At 33.1% G+C, this 25,138-nt stretch overlaps 1 pseudogene; it reads left to right on the forward strand.

Annotated features, from left to right (window-relative positions):
* Window positions 1-8,329: 8,329 nt before the first annotated feature.
* On the forward strand, window positions 8,330-9,767 carry LOC143544836 (phospholipase A(1) DAD1, chloroplastic pseudogene; annotated as a pseudogene).
* The last annotated feature ends 15,371 nt before the right edge of the window (window positions 9,768-25,138 follow it).

Raw genomic sequence — 25,138 nt, forward strand, 5'->3', positions numbered from 1 at the left:
TTATTTGATTATTTCGTTGCTTTTGGTAGTCCCGTCACCTATCGAGTTCCATCTCAATAACGTGTGGTGGGACCACTAGTTCGAAATACTTTTTTTTTGAACGGCCAACTAAGTAACATCGGGTACCCTGTACGCAGCCCCCCACTGGCTAAAGGTAGCATGAGCCGGCCACTAGTCCGGACGGACGGAGTTCCTAGCGGTCCACCTGTTGAGGGATTCACCGGATAAAATCCGACCCCCACGCCCGCCAAACGACACGACAGCGTGAAGCCGGTAAAACCGGGTGATATCAGGACTCGAACCCTGGTCGTTTATTTATATTATTATTATTATTTTGAATTTTGGAACTTTCTGAATCTTCTAACAAAAGAATAAAATTCTAGCCTAAAATCAAATACTCATCTTCAATGTCTCAAGTATCCTGTGACCCGCATAAGACTGTTTTTAAAGTTGAAGGTCATCACTGTTGATCAATTCTTCATGTAAGTAATATAAAACATGATAAATATTAAACCTATGAACCTGTTACAGCATGGAGAGTAGTAACCGCAACAGAGAAGGATGTAGATGACATGGTTGTCAGCTTGGTCGAGTTCTCCTTTATGATGTATAGTTAAGGATGGTGTTAGGGTTCTTGAGAGGAACTCGGTTTTATGAGAGAGGAGGCACACAAAATTGTTAGGTGTGTGTGATTAGGTTATGATGTTAATTTATTCTCTCTATATATACACCCAAGGGGAAACTCTTTATTAGCTATTAAAAGTAATATGACCCATCAACAATTACCAAGCTAATATATAACAAGGTATAATTAATTAATTTTGATCTGTTATTATATAAACGATAATGATGGCCATATAAATAAATATATAAAATACATTTATTCTTGCATTCTCCTACTTGGTCGAGTAATCATTTATTATGAGTATTATATAAGCCTGATCAGGAGTTAACACTCATTTTAGCTTTAAATTTGAACTAGAGCAGATAAATACAGTCATTGAATTGAACATCAGCTCAAGACCCCCATTAATCATACTGCAGTCCTTATTTAAAACCTAAGTAGTTATGATCAAAATTTTCAAGTAAGCCCTTCAAACGTTTGATTTGTATAATAATTTGTCTATATGTCATTATGCATGCAGAACATATTAAGAGACATACAAATCAAAACCGATGAGGAAATTTAATAATTAATCATTCATAGTATGATATGCAGTTGCGCATAGTCATCAATAACCCGTCATTATTATAAGCGCTTTCATAATATTTATGGATGAGACTTTTATTTATCGGATTCTTAAGCATATCATGAATGTATTCGATACGAAAATTTAGATTCCTCAATTCGTTCATAAACGAATAATTAATTTCATATCAAAAGTTAATGCAGCACCTCTCAAACTGTTACTGTTTGAGAAAATATGGTAGCCGACTTTATCACAATAAGTCTTCTATATATAATTTATATGGAGTTTGATAAACTTATGAGTCCACTAATAAATGTTCAACAACATTTATTGACAACAACGTTGTAATTAATCAACATATTATGTCGTTATGACTTAGATTGTTGTTATCAGTTCATTATGACTCCTCCATGAGATAGATTTGTCTACTGACAAAAAAATATATCCCGAAAATTACATTTTCTTATCTTTGAATATGACAAAGTTTAGAGTAATCTACCGGTTTGAATTCTCACTTCTTCTTTTAATTAAGTCTTTCGTTTCTTTTAAAGATATCTTAGTACTCTTTTAGATGCTTCACATTAATCTAGACATATCTAGTGTGTTGCAATTTTGAGTAATATCTAAACGAGTATAGACTTGAACTTATATAAGGCTTATACTTAATGAAGCATAAGGAAATAATCTATGTGTTCCTATTATCCTCTAAAGTAGAGCAATACTGTTTGTTACATGTGTAAGAAATATATCTGAGAACTATAATATCAAAGTATGTGTGAAAATGCTTTGACTCATGTAACATATACTTGTTAGAAGAATATCATCTATATAAGGACAAGTTTGCTTTTAGTTGCTCCCACTCATCTTGAGGTATGTACATTAATCCACTTGTTTTTGATGAAAATAATTGTATAAATATTTCATCATATTTTGATGTTTGCATTAACCCATATATGGATTTTATTGACTTATAAACTAAATATTATTTGACTTTCAGTTTATAACTTTTAGGTTGTTTTATAAACATATAAATATGTAAGCCGATTGTTAGGGAAAGTTGTTTTAATGTTCATATAATGTAGCTCTTAACTATTGTAAACGATCCTTAAAGAAATCTTTTGTAATATAGGTAAGAAGATTCTTTGATAATTGGTTTATCCTTGAATATAACCTTTAACAATCAATCGTGCTTCTTATTGTCTTAATGTTTCGTATTGGGATTTAGTTTAGTCATGAACACTCTAAGGTGATTCAACCAAATCTCAAGTTATCCTGACTTATGGAGTCAATTATGATTGATGCTAATGGTTTAATTATAAGGGGTAGGATAATTAAACTTTCCAACATCCATTTCAACTTTAGTTAGAGAGGTTACATAATCATCAATGTTAGTAGGTTTTAAAACCTAGATGGCCTCCTGAGTTGATTATTGGGTAATTTTAAAAGTCTCGGTTTTATGGATTAGCTCTTGGTTAGGTTGCTATCATTTTCAGGATTCTAAGTGTGTAAGAGTTGGTGCAGTATGGTGTACAAGAGGTGTAATTGGAGTTAAATTTGGAGTAAAATTTAATAACTCTCTTCCCCCCGCCTCTTGTACTTCTAACAAGTCATTGTAAAAACTTTTACTGCTCCCACTGACCTTAGAAACCTTTAGGAAATTTACATGCTTATGGCCAATATTTAAAGACCAATATATTATAATAGAGAAACAAGTTAATAATATAAATTGTAGTTTCTCTTGGTGAGGATTAGTTTATTAAGAAATCTGAATATGCCCACGATTAAGCAACAATGAAACTTTTGTAAGAGTAGTAGTAGTAGTAAATTCTAAAGAGATAAGTTTTGATAAAATAGCTTTGTGATGGAGCAGTGTCTTGTACAAGAGGTGCAATTGAGATATATCAAGTTTTCACTCCCCCACTTCTTGCAAATCTTGTAAGTTATGATTGAGACACTTAAGGTTCCCACTAATATTCGTTATCTCTAGGAAAAACTACATGAGAAGTTTCAATGATGTACGTGATGTGGGAATTTGTCATACATACGTTAGACTTAATTTGATTTCCTTTATGTGTCATAAGAAATTTAGGGACATATTTAGAAGAATTCATATTAACTATATATAAAGGGATCTCTTTAAGACCATGAATGATAGAAGACAGACTAGATACAAGTAAATAGCTTTTTAAATGATAAAATAATTATGTTTGAATATTCTGTGTGAATAAGTTCCACTAATATAAGTGAAATATAACTTTTTGTGGACTCACACTTATTTCTTAAGCCAAACAATGTTTAGAGCATCTAACACATGATTTAAAATCACTGAGAATGAGATTATATGAAAAATTAGCCTCATTAACCATGTCATGATTTCTCATGAAATTTGATTTTAATGGATGAATTTTATATGTCTCATTTGTCTTTTGTTACATTTTTATTTGCATGATAACAAAAGTTGTGAAAATATATAGTATCATCTAGTTGTATTTTATAAATGTTTCAATCCAAATATTGATAACAAATCATATGAGAGTTTAATGTAATAGTGACTTTATGTTGGCTATGCAAACCTTATAATTGTCATAATGTAGCTTAAGTATTGATACTAAATTCTGATTGATCTCCAGAAAATTTAAGGTATCATAAAGCGTAATTTGAAGACAGTGTATCATGGTTCTAATAACCTTAATATTTAAATTTGTCACTAACCCTCATGTTAGTTATTTGTTGATTTTTGGGTAAACATATAGAACTAGACTCAACCAATAATGTGTTAATGAGAATATTAGGTTAGGAGACTTAAATATCATTAATATATAACTATCAATTTTAGCCAGTTGTTATTTTGAATTATGGATAATCTTGTAATGCCTATGCCTAATCTAATGGCATATTTTTGCAATAGACTTATCCTTAGAGAACTTAAAGCTGGAAGTAATACTTGTATTTTGTCTATGAACCTTAGAATAATCCTCTTTTAGGTTTTAGTGGTAGTGAGTTGAATAACATCTTATTTTCCAGTACCGGATGCTTCTTTTCTTATACATATGTTGTTGATCAACACACTCATTTTCTCTTGGTACTTCTGAGTATTATAGTTGATTTTTAAGGCACCAAGTTGTACTATTGAAAATTTGAGTATGTAATATACTAGAATATTGTACTTAATATCATGTGTGAGCCCTTAATTTTATGGGTCATAATTGTACATTATGATATATTCAATAATACCATCTAACATTATAGTTAGAATTCTTAAGGAGTGCATGAATCTTGGGAGTTATTTTGATTAGTCTTAGGAAAAACTAAATCTATAATAACTCTAGTGATATAATTTATTTATATAAGTTCTTGATTATCATTATCGTAATAGACATTATGATTGACTCATTCCATTTGTTAGGCTCTAGTTTGCAATGGAATAATTGTTATTAAAAAGAGCAGTATGATAGTCATATCATGTCTTAATGGATAATTAAAATTGAGAAGAGCTAAATGTTATTAAAACTCTTTATGAGACAAAATTCAATTGTGTTTTGAGATTAGAGTGGATGATTTGGATGAGATAGCTATTTATAGAAGAAAATTATAGTGAGTAATGTTATGGGATATTAAGATAATACATATTAAATTTATGCATTAGAATAATGAATGATCATTAATGTGAGGACCATTATATTTTATTGAAGATGTGATATGTCTATTATTAACATCAAACTAATATACTATAATTAAAAGTTCTACTTAAATAAAAAATAAATCACCTTTGGGCAGAATTAAATTTTATTTAAGTATGTGTGCAAAATAATTGTAACACAACACCTTTGGGCAGAAGTGAGACAATTATTTTAATTATGCACATGTTAGTTTTGCTGAATATAAATGAAGCGCATCACCTTTGGGCAGAAGTGAGACATTTATATTATGTTAGGCAAAAACTAACAAAAGCTTTCAGTTAGACTTGAATGATATGGTAAATGTAACTCATCACCTTTGGGCAGAAGTGATACACCAAAAGTTCATTCAAGTTAAGCCTTTATGTTTTGTAAAATTTTATAATATTTAAGTATTTACAAAACATTTTAATGAGTTCAAGGTGGTAGGATGAGTTCTCGGTCAACCCTTGAGTTTTCAATCAATGGGTGGTTCTCGGTAAAATGTAGGTTCACGGTAAAATAATTAGTTACCGGAAAAATAAAAACAATAACTGTTAGCCTCAAACCTAATAACCGTTAATCCTAATAAACCGTGAAAACATGAACCCAATCCGATAAGATTGATGAAATTAGTTGATTTTGATTATAATTTCATAAAATGGTATGTATCTGTCTAAGCTTTAATTAGATTACAAATAATAATAACTACAATAATAATAATAATAGAAACTTACGTTTGAAGATACACGATTTTAGGAAATTCATTCAAATCATTATTAAGGGATTTAAAATCTTACATATATTATCTAATTTTTAAAATTTAAATAATATGTAAACAAAATTTCAAGATTACACCGAATTGAAAAATCAATCACATCCAAAATTAATGGACTTGGAAAAATCAAAATTTTGATGAACAAAACCTTCTTTTTTTTTAAAAAAAAAAACAAGTTTTATATGATCTCAAAATAATAAGATGAAAAACTTGTTTTATTTAATATAAGTACCTTATGAACCAAAACATTAAAGGTTATAATCAATTTTCTATGTGAATTTGAATTAGTCTTTTTAACAAAAACATAAAGAACTGATTAATCAACATCACTCTGATGCCACATGTTGATCAGTTGTTCATGTAAGTAATATAAAACATAATAAATATTAAACCTATGAACCTGTTACAGCATGGAGAGTAGTAACCGCAACAGAGAAGAATGTAGATGACATGGTTGTCAGCTTGATCGAGTTCCCCTTTAGGATGTATAGTTAAGGATGGTGTTAGGGTTCTTGAGAGGAACCCGGTTTTATGAGAGAGGAGGCACACAAAATTGTTAGGTGTGTGTGATTAGGTTATGATGTTAATTTATTCTCTCTATATATACACCCAAGGGGAAACCCTTTATTAGCTATTAAAAGTAATATGACCTATCAACAATTACCAAGCTAATATATAATAAGGTATAATTAATTAATTTTGATATATTATTATATAAATGATAATGATGACCATATAAATAAATATATAAAATATATTTATTCTTGCAATCACTCCTACATGTAGGTTTTATAAGTTTCTATACAATTCGTTCGGATTGATAACAAAACCAGTGCTTTGCCTGGACCGGATGGTTTTGTTTTAATAGCTAACAATCTACTCCTAAATCTATCTAACTCGCATACTACGGGGTTTGAACCATCAATCTTCAAAGTAAATGAGTACTTATTACACCACCAGATAACACTGGACAAAATGCCCTTTGGTTAGAGTGCGCAGTAGTACGTGAATAATATTTTTTTAGTTTTTTATTACTTTAATTCACTCATTAACATTTACGTCATTTAGTAGTTAGTCTAGTGATCTTTTTGTGGGACATCCCGGTTTCAACAATTATGCATGACATTAGTTTAGGGAAATTAAAATAGTGTAAAAAAATATAAGCAATGTTATTTGCGTTAAGAAAAAGTAATATTTATATAGAGAGTTATAATATTAGTGAATATAGATTTTACATATCGTTACAATTGGCAGTTTCTTAATTATGCCACAACTTTAGAAAACGATATTAATTATGCCATCAGTCCCACTATCAGTGTCTTTTTACATGTAGTTTCGAGGATCATTCACCAAAGAAGTTGGATTCTATCCAATCTCAACACTAGTTATTACTTATTAAAGAAGGATTAAGGATAACAAGTTGCCTAGTTATTACTTAGAGATATATTCAACTTAAGTGGTACAATGAATGCGTATGAGGTATGCACACAGAACATATACCTATCAATCTATCAAAAAGATTTAGTTAGTTATTAATTAATTAGGATTTCATCCTAAGTTTTGATTATTAAACAAAAAGTCAAAGAAAATTAAGATATCTTAGATATTCATTTCCTTGTATAGCGTATGATACCAATTGGTGTCTAGCTGGGTTGGATAAGGCTTGGGCTTTCCTATAGGAGGTCTCAAGTTCGAATCCCACTTCGGGCGGCCTTGAGGTACCCGTCACCAATGAAGTTCTACCATGACATGGAAGCCGTAGTGGCGCGGGTTCGATCCTGAGGGTCAGCCCAGATCTGTCGTGGACTTAATGGAGGTGTTTTACCGGCGTCATACCTCTTGCGGGTGGGGTGATGGGTATCCAAATGGGTACCGGGGTAAGGGTTCCCTCCTCCAACCCTTTTTTATATAGCATATGATATGCATGAATAAAAAACTAAAAGAAATGGACTGTTATGAAGAAATGAAAAAGAAGGCACATATTTAGTTAGTCAATATAACATAATCAACAATTACACAAAGACATAAAAATCATTCCTCGTCAAACCGCTCCTTTTATTTTATACATTTTTTTTTTCTATTCTATTTATCTTTCACCTTATTTTCTTCATAACGCCATCTTATCGTCACCGCCGACATCACCATCGTCGCCACCACTATCACCGTCACCACCTCCAACAATAAGATAGAGGGTATTTTTGACATTTGTATTTCATTCTCGATTCTTTTTGTGCCACAAGCCACATTTTTTGAACATATTATTTTTGAAAGTAGGGTTGAGTTTAAATTATTAATATTATTAATATCCAAATGAAATTCTTTTTAATTATTTTCTTATTTAAACTTTAAAGTGCAATGTGACATGCACTTCCGGGAGTACTAATTAATTTGTTGTTATACTTCTTGTCAAAATGCATGGTCGGAGATGAAGAGATTCTACCTCTTCTCCTCACATATATTCTGTGGGTCCCACCAAATAACTTCAACTTACACTTTTCAAAATTGTTAATCAAAATTCATGATAAAGGAAGACGAGCACACACGCACTCATGCACTACCGTCCTTCCTTTTTCTCTCTCTAAGATATATACATATATATCCATCTATATATATATCATTTGCAAGTATGAAAGTTCTAAGCACAAGCCAAATATTAATATCATACACATTGTAACATAGTTACATTACATATTAAATAAAGACTCATGAAGGGTGGTGCACTTGGCATGGTTAAACCATGCAACCTAACCAAGCCCACACCTCATGTGGCTACTCGGACAAGCCATCGAATTACCAGACGATTACGTGTGGTGAATTCATGGAACAGTGATTCGGGTCAAGCCCGAATCACTCACAGGGTGAATAATTTAAATAAGAAGTGGAGGGAGTACCAAGGGATCAAGAATTGGGAAGGGTTACTTGATCCGTTAGACGATGGGCTTCGTCATGAGATACTCCGGTACGGGGACTTTGTCGAAGCGGCTTATCGGTGTTTCGAGTTCGACACGTCATCACCGGAATATGGGACATGTAAGTTTACTAAAAATAAAATGTTGAAAAGATGTGGATTGGGGGGGAGTGGATATATGGTGACTAAAAATTTAAATGCCACTTGTGGGTCCACTTGCCATGTTGGATTGAGAGAATGCCTAGCTGGAGGTCTAAGAATTCCAGCTGGATTGGTTACGTGGCGGTTTGTAATGATAAGAAGGAGATCGCGCAATTGGGTCGTAGGGATGTGGTTATTGCCTTTAGGGGAACTGCCACGTGTCTTGAGTGGATTGAGAATTTACGTGCACGTTGACATCATTGCCTGATGACGTGGCACCCGAAAGGAAAAAAGCAATGGTGCAAAAAGGGTTTCTTAGTATGTACACGTCAGCAAATGCCACGTGTCCGAGTTTACAAGACTTGGTGCGGGAAGAGATATCAAGAATCATCAAAACATATGGCGATGAGCCACTTAGTGTGACGGTGACTGGTCATAGCCTTGGTGCGGCCCTAGCCACACTAACGGCGTATGACATCACCTCCACATTTAAGGACTGGCTAATGGTAACAGTAGTTTCCTTTGGCGGGCCCCGTGTCGGAAACCGCAATTTTCGATCACAGCTCGAAAATAGCGGGACACAGATTATGAGAATCGTGAACTCGACCGACGTGATCACGAAAGTACCCGGATTCTTAGTTGATAATAATGGTACCAACAACATGAACAAAAGAAGTGTAGGGTTGCAAGGATGGCTACGAAAACATGTCGATGAAGCCCACGAGTGGTTCAGATATGCTGACATTGGCAAAGAGCTTCGGCTAACTAGTGACGCGTCACCATACCTAACCAAAAGCGACTTTGCGACGTGTCATGATCTAAAAACGTATCTCCACTTGGTTGACGGTTTCGTTAGCTCTTCGTGTCCGTTTAGGACGACAGCGAAAAGACTGTTAAACGAGGCGAATCATGAGAAACAATAAATTTTGGTTAGATGACTAGAAATTAATATGTGTACTAGTGATTAGTTAAATTTTGATGTTACAAAAATTAGTTGTATATATAGATTCAATGTAACAAGAAAATAGGCAAAAGTCTATTTGGTAAATTATTGTTTTTGGTGTTACCAACAACATGCATGCATGCACATCTATTTATGTAACTTGTGAGAACCTCCTTGCATCAAAAGTAAATGACGGCCTTGGTTACTTTACTCCCAACACTAGTTTTTTTTTTCTTTTTATTATATTAATATTTTTCTATATAAAAGACAGTTTTATATTATAAAACTACAAAGCCGTTAGTGTGATGGCAAAAACCATCACAAAGCAATTAGTGACAAAAATCCTGTCTTAAGCATACTTGTAGAAATCGTTAGGTACTAGTTAAGCAGTGTAAGTATGTCTGTTCAATCAAGGGTTAATCAAAATTAATTAGGAATAATCAGATCATATATTTTAGTTATACTTTTACAAATTCATAGTTATACACACAAAAATTTTTATGTATAAATTCATAGGCATAGATATTAAATGTTAACTAGTGAAGATGGAGGGGGTTGACAAGAGGGGGTGGGGGTGCTGAATGTATTAATACCTAAACATAATTAAAGTAACCCTACAACCCCGTACGCTACATCTTTGCCCCCCAACCCCCACCTTATCAGAGACGACAGAGTAGAAGCCCTAGTTGCCCCAATCTTTATTCAGTTTTGGTTTGATTTTGCTTTGAATGTGCTAAGGACTCGTTCCATCCATTTAATTGATTTAGTCCAATTTAGACTTATTATGATCCAATTTTGACCAATCAGCCTGTTTTCAGACCGATTTTGCCGACATTTGACCAAGTATGTGCGACTAATCGCCGCCTAGGCATGGTGTTTACAACAGTAGTCTTAAGTCTTTGTAGCTTATCTGCTTTTATGTAAGAGAGTCTCACACAATATAAGACTGCAAACAACGTAAAAATAAATATAATAATAACAATAACAATAATAGTAATAGTAATTGTAATAATGATGATGATCATTATTATCATCATCGTAAAATTGGCAATAAAGAGTGTGAGTCATGTGTAATTTGGTGTATCAGATTTTAGCGTGGCTCGGCACATTTTATTTTTGCATATCACATTTGTGTATGAGATTACCTTAACGTATCCGCCTACCTTAATGAAAGAAATACCTTGACACAGTTAATGGAAATATGTTATGTGATTAAACAAATTAGTAATAGTAATTAATAAAAAGCAAAGCAGAATGATTATTTTCATAAATTCAAAGGGTCTTAGATTGTATTTGTTAGTTATCTTGATAACATGTTTAATTTAGTGATTATCCCTTATTATTGTTATAACTGATTAACCATAGCCAATTTAAACATTTTGTTGTAGTTAATAATTTAGTTTCGACTTTTATTAGTATCATAGATTCATAGTCATCATATTCATTTGCTTTGGTCACTTTTGATTGATAATTTGATATTTTTCTTAAATACATTATCAAAATCCAAACATTTTTTCATTGTAGGACTTGAAACAATCAACTTAATCCCGGGGAGGGGGGGGGGGTGATTTATCAACACACATTTGTATTCCCTTAGCTACAAACTATTTGGTGATCGATAACTTGATGATTAAATATTAAAACACACATCTAAAATTAGGGGATTTTAGACAACTAATATGTCCCATACAAAAATTTTTGTCCAAACTTTACATAATTTGTTAAACTTTTTTTTTACTTTCGAATGGTATAAATAGGCTAGTATAGTTTTGTCAAATTGATTAGACTTTCTTTTCTTGTTCAAGCAAATAATTGAAACACCTTTTCGGCGTGCATTGTATCCGTAGGCTACAACCTATTTGGTGATCGATAAATTGATGATTCAATATTGAAACACGCATCTAAAATTGGGGGATTTTAGACAACTAATAATATGTCCCATACAAAAGTTTTGGTCCAAACTTTATATAATTTGTTAAACTCTTTTTTGTACTTTCGAATGTTATTGATTTGCTAGTATATTTTTGTCAAATTGAGTGACTTTTTGTGCATGTTCAATCAAATAATTGAAGCACCTTTTCGGCGTGCATTTTATCCGTAGGCTACAAACTCTTTGATGATCGATAACTTGATGATTCAATATTGAAACACGTGTCAACATTTTAGAGAGTATTAGACTTTCAGTGAACCCCAAACAAAAGTTTTAGTACTAAACTTAAAAGAAAACTTGCCTTTTTTTGTACTTTCAATCATTATTGATCGACTAGTATAGTTTTGTCAAACTGACCGGATTTCTCTTCCAATTCACACAAATAATTGAAACACAGCTTCAAATTGCAACATACGTTGGTATCCCCGGCCTACAAACTCTCTGGTGAAGGATAATTTGATGATTAAATATTGAAACATGCGTCAACATTTAAGGGGATTTTAGACTTTTACCGCGTCCCGTACACAAATTTTGGTACCAAACTTCAAAGAAAGGTTTGACTTATTTTCTACTTCAAATGTTATTGATTAGCTAGTATAGTTTTGTCAAACTGATACGACTTTCTTCGCTAGTTCGCCCAAATAATTGAAAGAGGATGTGTTTCATATATCTTTTAAACACTTCACTTCTTATTCTTATCCTTTACGAATTAATAATAGTATGTTGTTTTCATTTGATCAAAAGGTTATTTTTTTAAGCAAATTATTTCCTCACGAGTGAAATAACTAATGCGTCGTATTTATTCGCACATTAAAAGATATGGGCAAAAAAATGGATCTAATACAAATGAAATTAAACTAATAAACATACACATAACTAGTTATTAATCTACAATCGTGAAATAGAGCAATGATAATTACCATAGTTCAAAAACCATAGCGTAGTAACAATTAATTATAATTATTTATACGCTTATCACGTTAAATCTATCTGTATTTGATCCTAACACTAAGATAAAATATTAATTTAGGGTTTACTCTTAACTATTCAACAAAATGTCGCAAAAAGTTTCCAACCGTCACATAGATTTTTACCATAGAAAGTTTTATCGGTTCTTTCTAATGCATACGCTATGAAATAAAGGCTTTGGGTTCTAATCGTATTACGTATGTAAGTTCTTTTTCATGCATACGCTGTGAAACAAAGGCTTTGGGTTCTAATCGTATTACGTACATAAACGACATTTTCTTTAATAATTAGGACTTTATTTCCTTTTACTCGCCTTTAACCCTGAAATTTTTAAGGGTTTTTAAAACATACCTAAAATAGGAATGCCAACTCCCAAAAATAGCATATGCATATTTTGATTTTCTTATAATTTAATAGCAAAAGTAATGAAAAAGTATCCGAGTGGAATTTGTGGTTTATATTTGTTTAGACTCACTAATGAATTTGCAATGAAATGTGTATGATATGAGAATAAATTGTGGATTTTTTTTCCGTCCATGATTCAAAAAGTCGATTTTAGTCGTATTGGCTTTTCACTTTTTGGTGTGACAAAAATACATCCTATTCCGTAATCCAAATCCTACAATAAATTTGATTCCTAAATTCTTTATAGATTAAGAAGCAAACAGGAAACTACGGACATTTTTGGGGGTTGTTAAACTTCCGACTGATCAAATTTTCTATTGACTAACGGTATAATAGTCATTTGAGCCGAGCCGACACCAATTGACTCGACTTTTATTTTTTTTCAACTTTCATGATTTTGATACTCTTTGTTACAAGAATCTTGGGTAAGAAATCAACAACTCTCATAGTTATACAAGTTTTAAATATTACAATGCCAAAATACTAAAATATCAATATAAAAAAACGAAGTTATATTATATGTACCAATAATTGTGTTTCCTAAGCATAATCAACTCAAGTTTTTTTACAAAAGACCTATCTTTAGCTCGAACACGGCTTGAACATGTATATGAGCAAAATCAGCATAAGTTTCTACAAGAGTTAATTTATACTATTATTAACCGATCAATGCTATGCAATTCACACGTTATTTGAACAACCCTAGTTTGACCTTCAAGATTATTGACTTTTATAGTAGTTCAATCTATTGTAAAACAAAATTTCTATTGTAATTTCCGGGGTAAAAGCAATTTGTTTCACATTGTTACGAAGTAATTCGCGATTACAAAAGTTTATAGAAATCCATGTTTTTCATCATTGGTGCTTTGAACGGAAAGACTAGGACTAAACTCATATGTTTTGAAGGGGTATCCGGGTGGCTTAGTCGGATGTCTACGACAAAAAAGGTTTGGGTTCAAATCCTGTAAAATATAAGTTCTGGTGTATTTATTTTAAAAAAATCTAGGAATTATTATTCAAAATAAAATAATAATTCATGGACAACTTTATTCTCATAATGATGAACCGAAAGACATACACATCCTTCGTATGTAATCCAATTTCTAATAGGATTTTATTCATAACTTGTGTCCTTGTCAATCTAGATTTTATTCGAATCTTGAACTTGATTATCCTTGTTAGACATGTCATTATTCATACAAAACATATTTTTTTTCTTTCTATAATCTACCATTTGCATACTTGATATTTGTTTTGTCTACAAAAAATCAATCAATTACATGTTTCTCTTCTAAAGATGATCAATTACATATTTTCTTAAACCAAAAAAATAATAACAATTTTCCTTTTTTAAAACAAATATATTAAATATTTTTTAAATTACTTATTAAATAAGTAAGTTATTTTTGTTTTTACTTAATTAATGATTTTTTTACATATTTCCCGTATGACAAAAATCACGTCGATAAAGCATTCGACACCGGTTTCGTGTTAGGGGTTGGTTACACGCCCGTCTTCGGACTCGCACAATGTTTCGATTTCGATTAAGATTACAACTTTTAGTTCGGTGCCGGTTACGCTAGTAGCGTGTCCAACGCCGGTTAACATGTTCAACACCAATTACGCGTTTGGCTCTGGTCACGCGCCTGGCACTAGTAACTGGATATGCGCGCGACGTCGGTTATACACCTGGTGACAGGTCCAACGTATGTCGTTGGCTAAAGTTATCGTTGATACGACTGGTGTCGTTTAACGCTCTATGCACATGTTACGTATATGTCGCCGGTTAACGTATCAAAAGCAGGCAGCGTATCCAACGCCAATTAACAATTACGCTCCAGATTTGTTACCAGCGTAACGACATCGAATGCTTGTCCGCCGTAACACGAACCCAAAAACCATGTCATACACATGAACCTGAAAATCATGTCAGACACATAAACCTGAAAATACGAAATGCATATTCACGGGTTGATCAGAATACGACTATTGCACGAAATTTTTAATTTTCATGAAACACAAAAAAAAGTTAAATGGGTTAAACATTTAAAGTGGTGAGCCTGCCTAGTTCGACCCAAACGCAACCTGTTTAGCAAAACAGGTTCGCGGGTTCAACCCAAAACTAACCCAACCCCGTTTATACCTAAACCCAAATCCAAACACGTGAATGTCGTGTTAGAAATTCACACCCCTACCCGAAATCACATTTTAACCGAGATATGCATGCATCAAGCCTTATGATACTCGAACGAATAGTGAGCACCGACAAATTAACACACCACAGTCCACACGTCCTACCAAAAGGTCACGTGACCCACATTCCCAATTGTTGGCTACTTTTTAACCAAAAAACTATATAGGTCGGTAAATTACACAATTATTATTATTATTATTATTATTATTATTATTATTATTAAATCATGCATTTTAATTTTGTAACTTTAGACTAGTGTTCGAACGTGGCATACGGATGAGTGGACCTTAGCCACAAAAGTTTATGGGAAGTCCAGTCCATCCGTAGGGTTTCCGTCCATGGTACTGTCCGTGGCCAAGAAATTATTATTATTATTATTATTATTATTATTATTATTATTATTTTGTTTCCTTTACTCCAATTTATAATTTTATTTAGAGACAATTTAATATAACAGTAATCAAGTTTCAAAATTATTTTAATTAGGTCACTCAACTTTAAAAAGTGTTCCGATTAATTCACTCAACTTTCATATTTTACTAAATTAATGGTTTTAACATGTTTTTTTAGCCTTTTCTTTTTTGTTTTACATAGAAAATCTTTTAATCTTTTTATTATGTTGACGTTGAGAGGTGACGTGAACTTTATTTTTTATTTTTTAATATAATTAACGCTTTATCAAATTTTCTAAATTTAACTACATATATTGCAAAAATTCCGACCCCCACATCTTATCTTTCATTTATTTCTTGACGCACAAAAAAAACGGTGAGACTCTATTTAAAGACTTAGTGACCAGATTTAGGAATAATATGCATGAGTGACCTAATTATAATACTTTTAAAACTTGGTTACTATTATATGAGATATTTTCTTTTATTTAAATTGATTATAAGTTATTAAGAAGGTATGCAATTGTAATAATTTGTGAGAAGTTTGCATATACTCATTATAATTTGTAAACTAGGCTATTAACCCGTGTATGACAATGATGGAAATATAGAAATGGTCTATAACAAACATATATAATTTTAATTGACAAGATAATTTGTAGTATATATTTGGGGACGACAACATGATATTTATAATGTACGTAACTTAAATACATAGATAAATGTAATGTAAAATCATAGAAACATGAAAAAACCTATTGAACATATATATATATATATATATACATATATATATATATATATATATATATATATATATATATTTCACAAATAAATATTGCAATAAATACTTCAAACACATAATATAGAACTCAATGACTCAACATAATAAATTATATTGTCAAAAAGATAATAAAACCTATCATATCGGTTGTCCTTACGAAACATCATGCCGAAAAATACGTACACATTGTAAAAAATTATAATGTAATTGGATTTAGGCGAATTGGCTAAGTATTTATAATGGACCAAAAAGTGTTGTCGATTGTACTGAAGAAAGTAAACTAATACGGTGTTAATATCTATAAAAACTAATATATGTCTAAAAGTTCATAACTTCAATAGTAATATCTAAACAATATACTTTAAAATTTTAATAATAGTTAATATTCATCACATTCACTTAAAATAAACAGAATAATTTTATTGGATTTAGGTCGATGGCATTATTACATCTTATGTTACTCTTTTATTTATTACAAGCTAACAAAAACAACCAAAGTTGAATTTCAGCATTAAGTGTTAAAATGTATTAAAAATTTGTTGTTAATCAACATTGAAAATGATGGTTACATCATATTTCTTATATTAGTTTACTTATTTTTTGACTAATTATGTATGTTACATTTTTTATAATTGATAGTACATATAAAATCAATTGCTATTTGACGATACATTATATATATATATATATATATATATATATTAAAAAAAATTCTTTTATTATTTCCTATACTCACACATTTACTATTCATCAATGTCCAAATCTTCCTACATGATATACAATTAACCATTGCACGAGTATTAAATACGCATTTAAAAGGTAAAAACTAAAGTTTACTTTTCTTATAATTTATCACAATGATTTCAAATAATTACCCTTTTAACCTCTCAACTTTTATCTCAAACTTTGGTTTATTAGACTTTTGGCATAAAGGTTTTTACACTTATATTTTTTTACCCCTCAAATTTAGTTTCACATATATATCCTTTGGCCCAACTTTGGTAATGAAACTTTTGTCACAAAACTTTTACCATAACGAATTGAACCGATATCAACCAAGTTCTCGTCGCGTGCTCGTCGCAAAAAGCGATAGATTCGAACATGTAACGCATTTAACCCACTATGCCGCAACGCGCGGGGTAGAAATATATGTTCACGTTTTTAGTATATTGTTTACTTTGATGTAAGCTTTAACTTGAAGCTAATAACATGACTGAATAAATTTAAATATACGTTACTGTATTAAAGCGTTATAAATAAATTACAATTGTTCGAAATGCTACTCAGTGGTTCTCTTGGCGTTGACACTGCACTTTTAGAAAAAAAAAAAACCATTGTTATATAACATTTGAAGGGTAAATAAAGATTATTAAAATGACTACCCGTTTGGATTACTCCTCTTATTGGAAGAAGTTGATTAACAAAATTACGTTTCTTTGATTTTAAAGACATCTATAATATAATATAATAAAGTTATCTTATGAAAATGAGGAACAACATAAATGTTGACAAAAAAAACGTATATAGTGTGCTGTTTAATTTTGTTGATTTAACGAAAGATTTTAGTACACAAAACGTAACAATTAGAAAAACGAGACAACACGAGTATTAAATTTAGTCACAATTGTGGCTTATATCTATTGAATGTTCATAATGTAATTGTAAAACATGATAATTATAAACATTACCTGGAAAACATAAATAACATACCTTAGTCTACTGGATATGAAGAATAATAGTTAACTTCAAACGACATAGAGGATTATAAAATCGTTAATGTAAAAGTGTCTAAGACACCAACATCGTGTGTTGAATGTATATAAACAAAATGTGTAGAGTTAAATAGTATTCAACTTTCCATAAGTAAATTAACAAACCGAAATATTATTTGTAAGAATTGATCTATAAAAAGTATTCAATTAATCTAAAGAATTCAATAAACCGGCCTATTATAATGGAGGGAAGCTTGAATTTGGTAACAACGTATATTAAAGTTTCCATAGTTAAATTTAGAAAACCTAAAGATTGCTTTTAGGAATTGATTTATACAAGAAATTCTGCCATTATAAATTTATAATTGACATATTATAATGGAGGGTTGTTTGAATTTGTCAACAAAGTTCCATACATATTTTATGTGTTATTTTTTTATAGACAATGGCTAGTTGACTAAGGAATGCAGAAGCTGCATCGGTTAATTGGTTAATGTATGAATATTTTAGGTGGTTTGATTTTTTTTTAAATAAATACATTTGTTAGAAGACCATACTGTTTCTGTGCCATAATTTTTGTTTATGATATACAATACATAATTGAGTAGGACACGACAACTGCATTGAGTAATTATTTGAATATCTAACTCATTAACATTAATACATGAAATATACAAACACAACTAATTATTTACGACAACAATTACTTAAAGTGTCTAACCCACCAATATTGTTTATTGAATAAGATTATTGTCTCATGAATTTGAATGAATAAAAAGTGTGTTGCTAAATAGTATCAACCTCTTAATAGTTAAATTAGGAAACATTGAAATTAGTTTCTTAGAATCGGTTTTTATATGGACTTTACTAAATCATGATATTATAATGGAAGGTGGTTTATATTAATGAGTCTATTAGTATAAATGGATAGATATTTTATGCCTTATTTTTATACAGACAATAAGGTTGATTTTATGAAAAATGATTTTTTGAAGTATTTTAATATTTAAGGTTGTTTGAATTTTTTAATAACAGAAGAAGCAGGTTTCGTTCTCTAATTCCATTAAATGTTTGTGCCTTAATTTTTTATACACAATAATCAATGTGATTGACTAATGACTTCATTAGTTTGAAGTTACTATTTTATTGAATATCATTGTAACACCTTGCCCGTGCTAGGGCCGACGTCACTTTATAGTATGTCAGATTTTAATGCTACATTTTCATTAATGATAAAACATCACATTTTTACAATAAATACAAATATGAGTACAAAGACGTCATGTATTTCTTTTTATAAAACTCTCAATCTTTAATATTTTCCCAAGCTTTCGATCGATTCATCATAGATAATCTTGAATACCTAATGTTTTGGACAAAAATCACTCAAGGATAATGTATCCAAATTCGTAATTGTGAGGTCTAGTGCTATGATAATAATATTGAATGTGTAATCGAAATCTTGGTGAACACAATGATTTGATCACGAGGGAAAAAGCCCTTGAATACGATAGTCTTACTTCGGTCAAAACTTATCAAGGTAATCTTTGGTAAAATAACTTCGGTCAAGGATTAATAAGATAATCTTTGGTCAAATTACTTTAGTCAATGATCAACAAGGTAACCTTTGGTCGATAAGTATATGATTATCGTGGTCTCCGACACAAAACCCCCGGACGGTGAAAACTATCACCGTCGATTATATTGATAATAAAAGGTGGTTACAAGTGTTGTGGAGTATATGATCGAGATTACAAAGTAAGCTAGTGTGTAGAGAGAATGTTTTATTCTGCTCTAGTGTGTGTGTTCGTACATGTGTTTAACCTAGCTGATCATATCTTCATTATATACAAGAAAAGAATAACAAATATCCCTAATTGAGCCGCCAATCAAGCCATTCCTTAATTGTGATTGTTTCCTTCATTATCCACGCGGTATATTAATTAGATTGCGAGATTATAGCTTTGACTTGGTCATTAGCCGTTATACCTGCCAAAAATATCAACATAACAAAGGAAAATCGTTAATAAGCAATAAGTACTTAGGATCACTGATCCTGACGTAGCTCTGGAACTCTTCAGAAGGATAATTGATCCAGACATGTTAATATCTTCTTGACTGCAAGTTAGTGGATAGACTGAGTCTTCTAACCGTTATACCTGCTAAATATAAGACTACACATGAGAACAACCGTTAATAAATAATAAGTACTGTGGATCCTTGATCCTGACGGGATCTGGAACACACGCTAAGGATAACTGATCCAAAACATATGCCAGGATAACATATCCACAGTGTCAAATTTCTGTGCACTAACAATTGCCCCCAAAATGGCGGTTGTGATAAGATCACAGCTGTCATTTTGCCTTTGAAATCAAACTTCCTGCAAAACAGATGAGATTTGACTAGCTGGATATAATTGTCATCATGGAGTTTCCTTGGGAACTTCCCTTCCGGCTGTATATCCTTTTACCATAAGTATTGATCCTTTTGTGATCCTCGTAATTGAATTTAGGATACCTGATGCAAATAACTTATGATATTAACTGAGATTAAACCCAACAAACTGGGGATAAGCCCAAATAAACTGGGGACAAGCCCGTGCAACTGGGGACAAACCCGTGTAACTGGGGATAAGCCCAAACTGGGGACAAGCCCAAAACACTGGGGACAAGCCCAAACTGGGGACTGGCTCAAAGATACGGATGTTAACTGGGGACTCGCCCAAACCGGGATTTAGCCCAAACGTGAGATAACGTGAAAACGTTATAAACCGGTGGTATGGTACGTCTATTATAAATCGTAGGATCCTCCATATAGCCGAAGACAACGAAATTGTCAGCCACTAAACGTGTACTGGTCCCGCTGCCCCGGACTATACGTTGGATAGCGTGCGCTCCAGGCGAGAGTGTAGAAACTCTAATTTATAAGAAAGGTGAAAACCTGTAAACCTTAGGGGATATGACCGTCGGGGGTCATATCCAATCGTGGGCTAGGCCAAGGAAATAGTAAAGTACCTTAAGTGTGAGGGAGAGGTGGCCAACCTCTTAGACATTGAACCTCTTATTGAAATCTGCATTGTTATTTAAAACTTGGAAAAGACAAACGTTAAAAATATATTATCCTTAAATTAATAAGAATCTGAAATGAGTAACTGATCGGATAGATATTACCAATTTCAGGATCCTTGATCTTTCTGAGGATACTTGATCCTGATTAGAAAAAGTATTTCTTGAGATGAATAGCATTCCATGCTCTAGGTAACCTGTTTCCTTCCATAGTCAGCAGGTGATATGCCCCCTTTTCCGGCTTCTGAATCGATTTTATATGGGCCTTCCCACTTGGGTGCTAGCTTTCCATCTGCTGAATTAGTTGTGTTTTGGAAAGCTTTCCTCAAAACTAGATCTCCTTCTTGAAATCTTCGAATCCTGATATTCTTGTTGTATGCCCCAGCTACCCTTTGTTGATATGCTGCTATTCTGATTTTAGCTAGGTCTCTGAGATCATTAACAGTATCCAGATCTTGGAGAAGGATTTCGTTGTTGGCTTGAGGATCACGGATGCTTGTTCTGGCAGTAGGAACCACCATCTCCGTAGGGATTACAGCTTCTGAGCCAAACACCAATGAGAAGGGTGTTTGACCTGTTGCATTCTTTGGTGTTGTTCTATCAGCCCAAAGAACATATGGTAGCTCTTCGGCCCACTTGCCTTTCTTGGATCCTAGTTTCTTCTTCAAGTTGTTGATAATAATCTTGTTACTTGATTCTGCTTGACCATTAGCTTGAGGATGAATTGGTGTGGAGGTAATCATCTTAATGCCCCAACTGTCACAAAAGTTAGTGGTTCTTTTCCCGATAAACTGGGAACCATTGTCACAAATAATTTCTGAAGGGATACCAAATCTAGTAATAATATTTCTTTTAATGAAGGATATCACCTCTTTTTGCGGACTTGAACGAAAGATTCTGCTTCTATCCACTTTGAAAAGTAATCAGTCATTGCAAGCATGAATACTTTTCCTCCTGGCGCTTTAGGTAGCTTACCCACGATATCCATGCCACACTTCATGAAAGACCATGATGAGGATATAGAATACATAGGCTCTGCTGGCTGATGCAGAATATTGCCTTGTCTTTGACATGAATCACACTTCTTTGAGTACTCCATGGCGTCTCTCTTCATGGTAGGCCAGAAGTATCCTGTTCTCAGAATCCTAGAGAATAGGGCTCTACCTCCGATATGATTACCGCAATCTCCTTCGTGAAAGTCTTTAAGCACCTCTTGAATTTCAGGATCTTCGATACATCTTAAGTATGGACCTGCAAGAGATTTCCTATACAGAATATTATTTAATAAAATGTATTGTGATACCTTAAGTTTGAAGGACTTAGGTTTCTCTGTGGCTGGAATATCTCCATTTTGAATGAACTTCTTGATCGGGAGAATCCAAGATCCTTGATTACTTGAGGATAATAGATCCAAAGACACAATATCTTTGTCAGTTGTTATCTCCCCAACTTCTTGTTCTCCTATTGCTGGTGAGAGTACATGGATAATTGGGATCTTCATATCTTCTAGAATCTTCAATGATGAAGCTAAATTTGATAAGGCATCTGCCCCAACATTCTATTCTCTTGGTACCTGTATAATACTAAAAGAATCGAAGAACTTTGATAGTTCCTTCACAACATCTAGATATTTGATTAGTTTTTCACCTTTAACAGCATATGAGCCATTAAAGTGGTTAGCCATCAATAAAGAATCTACATATACTTGAAGATACCTGATCCTTATGTGTTTAGCTAATTGCAAACCTGCGATCAAAGCTTCGTATTCCGCTTCATTATTGGTGGCTTGGAATGCACATGTAATGGACTGGGGTATTATGTCCCCCTGTGGAGATTTCAGTAGGATACCCAATCCTGTTCCTCTTATGTTGGATGCTCCATCAGCAAAGAGGATCCAAGGATCCTTGGTTTCTTCCAGTTGTTGAACCTCCAAATCAGCTTCCTCCTGCATGTCACTACTGAAATCAGCCACAAAGCCTGCAAGCGCTTGTGACTTAATGGCTGTTCTGGGCTCATACTGAATATCATATGCACTCAATTTCACAGCCCATTTGGCCATCCTTCCTGACAATTCTGGTTTTCTAAGCACATTCTTTACAGGATAATTAGTTCTTAAAATAATAGTATGTGTTTCAAAGTAGTGTCTCAACTTGGTTGAGGCCATAATCAAAGCAAGAATTAATTTTTCAAGGTGACAATACCTGACCTCTGCGTTTAAAAGGCTTTTACTTACATAATATACCGGGTGTTGTTGTCCTTCATGATCCTTGGCCAAAACAACACTGATTGCATTACCTGGCACAGCTAAGTACAGAGACAGCGGCTCACCATCTATTGGCTTCATCAAAGCAGGCGCCGAGGATAGATAATCCTTAAGAGCCTTTAGTGCATCTTCATGCCTTTGAGTCCATTCAAACTTTTTATTTTTCCTCAAGATATCATAGAAGTCTTTGCACTTCTCTGAGGATCTGGAAATGAATCTGTTGAGAGCAGCTATTCTTCCTGTGAGCCTTTGGACATCCTTTGCGTTTGCAGGAGATTTCAAATTGAGGATGGCTTCAATCTGTTCGGGGCTTGCTTCAATTCCTCTTTTAGTCACCATATATCCCATAAACTTTCCAGCCTTAACACCAAAGTGGCATTTTGACGGATTCAATTTCATGTTATATTGGTCAAGGATATTGAATGTTTCTTCAAGGTCTCTAAGGTGATCCTCAGCTTTCTTCGACTTTACCACCATATCGTCTATGTATACTTCCATAGTCTTGCCCAACTGATCCTTGAACATAATGTTGACTAGTCTTTAGTATGTTGCCCCTGCATTTCTTAGTCCAAACGGCATAGCAGTATAACAGTATATGCCAGTAGGAGTTATGAATGTTGTATCCTCTTGATCAGATGGTTCCATATGAATTTGTTGAAATCCAGAGGAAGCATCCATAAAGGTAAGCATTTCATGTCCTGCCGTTGCATCCACCATGGAATCTATATGTGGTAATGGGAAAGGATCCTTGGGGCATGCTTTGTTTAAATCAGTAAAATCGACACACACCCTCCACTTTCCATTCTTTTTAGAAACAACAACCACATTAGCTAACCATCGAGGATACTTAACCTCTCTGATCATACCGGCCTTAAGAAGTTTTTCAACTTCTTCTTGTATGATCGCGTTCCTCTCAGGAGCGAATTTTCATCGCTTCTGATGGACGGGTTTAATTGACAAATCAAGGCCTAACTTATGAGTAATTACCTCCTTTGAAATACCTGTCATGTCTAAGTGCTTGAAGGCAAAGGTAGATTTTCTTCGCCCTAAGAAGGATATGAGATCCTCCTTGATCTTGCTAGGGATACTGGATCCTAGGAACACCTTTAGCTCTGGATCCTCGGGGTCCAAAGATACTTCTTTAAGGTCTTTCTCCCGAGCTTACAGCACGTCCCTAGGATGTTGCTGTAATTGCTATGCTATAGTTTGCTTGGCTGTTGGCTTCATTGATGATGAATAATAGTTCTTGGCCTCCGCTTGGTCACCCACTATCTTTACAACTCCCCAAAGAGTAGGTAGCTTGATGCATTGGTGATAAGTTGAGGCTACTGCCTTCATTCCATGGAGCCAGGGCCTACCTAAAATAACATTGTAACAGGAAAGGTTATCTATAACACAAAATTTTTTGTAAGAGTTTAACCCTTCGATATAAATTGGGAGGTTGATGTCCCCCAATGTCTTCTTGGTTTCACCACTGAAACCCACTAACACCGACGTTCTTGGGATGATTTCTGAGTCCGGGATGTTCATTTTTTGTAGTACGTCATGTTGGATGATATTGACCGAGCTTCCACCGTCGAATAGGATCCTGCGTACATAATGGTTAGCAATAAATAAAGTTATAACCAAACCATCGTGGTGAGGATCCTGGATGCTTGTCTTATCTTCTTCGTCAAAGAAGATTCTTTTGTCAGTCGTCAAAGTAGTGGATATGACTGGTCGGTCTCCGTTTTACCACCGAGTATTCAGATGTATTTCCCGATGAGTTGCATGGTTTACCACCGATCCGACAAGTTGAATTCCGT

Source organism: Bidens hawaiensis, unplaced genomic scaffold (assembly GCF_021521415.1).
Source record: "Bidens hawaiensis isolate Kalapana, Puna unplaced genomic scaffold, B.hawaiensis_p1.1 tig00013761_1, whole genome shotgun sequence".
NCBI classification, from domain to species: domain Eukaryota; kingdom Viridiplantae; phylum Streptophyta; class Magnoliopsida; order Asterales; family Asteraceae; genus Bidens; species Bidens hawaiensis.